Raw genomic sequence first — 2,657 nt, forward strand, 5'->3', positions numbered from 1 at the left:
AAGCAAAGTGTGATGATAATAATAATCTTGGAGAAATTAAATATAGAATTAAAAATCGGCTCCAAGGCTAAAGGCTGCAGGACTTTCTTATTAACAGCAGAACATGATAAACAGGCTCTCTGTGTTAATAACCTGACAGATTATATATTAATCCTGACAGATTATATGTTAATCCTGATGACGGGGGAGCGATGAGGAGCCGTTTCTGCTCCTTTAACACTTTAATTTGAATTAAGTTTGAATTATTACCCTTCATCATCAGACTGAGGCTTGTTGTGACTCAGCGGCAATATGAAGTGCTGAGTCATCGTTTCAGAGACCAGCATGTCAGACCCCCTGAGGCCCCTGGACTCTGAGCAGCGGCCGGCGATGATGATGATGATGATGATGGTGATGATGATGATGATGATGATGATGATGATGCTGTCTGTCAGAAGCATGCTGACTTCCTGTACAGTGCATGTCATTTCCTCTGCGCCTCGTCGTCATGGAGACGGTCTCCAAAGGCACAATGCTGATGATTGTTGGCATCGAGGCCGCATTCCTATTGGCCAGAAAAACAAACAAAAAAACAAACAAACAAATAAAAAAACAAGTAGCGGCCCGGTGACCGGAGGAGAAGAGACGAGTTTTATTTTGTTTCTTGTTTAAAAGAAAAAAGGAGAAGAAATGAAAGTTTTATATTTACTGGAGCTCAGAGAACCTGTGAGCTTTTCTCTCGCTGTGAAGGAACCCGAAGGAACCTGAGGGAACCCGAGGGAACCTGAAGGAACCTGAGGGAACCTGAAGGAACCTGAAAGAACCTGAGGGAACCTGAAGGAACCTGAGGGAACCCGAGGGAACCTGAAGGAACCTGAGGGAACCTGAAGGAACCTGAAGGAACCTGAGGGAACCTGAAGGAACCTGAAAGAACCTGAGGGAACCCGAGGGAACCTGAAGGAACCCGAGGGAACCTGAGGGAACCTGAGGGAACCTGAAGGAACCCGAGGGAACCTGAGGGAACCTGAGGGAACCTGAAGGAACCCGAGGGAACCCGTGCAGGTGTGACTGCGGCGGGGAGGTGAAGAGACGAAGCCACAAATCTGAATTTTTATTTGGTTCTTGTTTTGAGAAAATAAAATAAAATTCAGTTACGACATTTTGGTCTGGTTGTTTTCACACACACACACACACACACACACACACACACACACACACACACACCTGGGCGGAGTGACGTCAGAGGGGGAATCATCCAATCAGGTCACAGTCAGGCTGATATTGATGATTATTAATCCAAGACATCGATAACTGATGTTTGTTCTGCAGGAACAGAAACTGAAAAATCACATGTTGGTTGTTTTAGTGTGTTAGAGAAGGTCCCGGGGCCCCAGAAACAAAACCCCAACCCCAACCCTAACCCCAACCCCAACCCCAACCCTGACCCCAACCCCAACCCCAACCCCAACCCTAACCCCGACCCCAACCCCAACCCCAACCCCAACCCTAACCCTGACCCCAACCCCAACCCCAACCCCAACCCCAACCCCAACCCCAACCCCAACCCCAACCCCAACCCTAACCCTGACCGTAACCCTGACCCTAACACAAACAAAACCCTAACACAAACAAAACCCTAACCCTAACAAACACTGCCCCCTGCTTTTCTCCTGTGATCAGTGGAGAAGTGCACACAGCCCAGTTTTTCAAACTGTCCCTGTAAAACCAGTGGATTTCACTTCCTGAAGTTATCTGACGTCAGTGACTCCGCCCACAGCCCACCTTCCCTCCCCAGGTAACCACCTGTGAAGCCAGCTCAGTTAGTTTCCGCTCCTCGGCTCCAGGCTGCCGAGCTCAGCCCGTGGCCCTCGGCTCCAGGCTGCCGAGCTCAGCCCGTGGCCCTCGGCTCCAGGCTGCCGAGCTCAGCCCGTGGCCCTCGGCTCCAGGCTGCCGAGCTCAGCCCGTGGCCCTCGGCTCCAGGCTGCTGAGTCAGCGAGCTCAGCCCGTGGCCCTCGGCTCCAGGCTGCTGAGTCAGCGAGCTCAGCCCGTGGCCCTCGGCTCCAGGCTGCCGAGCTCAGCCCGTGGCCCTCGGCTCCAGGCTGCTGAGTCAGCGAGCTCAGCCCGTGGCCCTCGGCTCCAGGCTGCTGAGCTCCCAGCATCTCTGACAGAAATGAACCATCCTGAAACATCGTGTAATAAACGGGTTTGAGGGGGTTCGGGTTCTCCTGTCTGTGGCTCGGGATCGGAGTCGGGATCGGAGTCGGGCTCAGGTACGTCCGGCTGTATAACATCACGCTCGGCGGTTGCCATGACAACCTGACATAAGATGATAACTCGCTTTCGACAAGTTTTCAAATAGTTCCTGTATCTCGTTGGATCCATTTTCTCTCACTCTATTGTTTACGTCCCAGAATGCATTGCGCAGTGACGTCGGTTGATTGGCCCAAGCATATGTCACTCAGCAGTCAGCCAATCAGTGGAGAGGGGCTGATTCTCACTTCTGATTGGCTAAAGGAACCGCGCTGCCAGAGCTCCAGATAAAGGCCAGAGAGAGAGAGGAGCTGTGAGACTGTATTTATGAGACCACAGGTTCAAAACCACAGACACATCCTGCAGACATCAGCAGGTCAAATAAAGCCTGGAAAAGTGACATCATGGGGCCTTTATCAGTCACATCC

This window comes from Myripristis murdjan, chromosome 11 (genome assembly GCF_902150065.1).
Source record: "Myripristis murdjan chromosome 11, fMyrMur1.1, whole genome shotgun sequence".
NCBI lineage: Eukaryota > Metazoa > Chordata > Actinopteri > Holocentriformes > Holocentridae > Myripristis > Myripristis murdjan.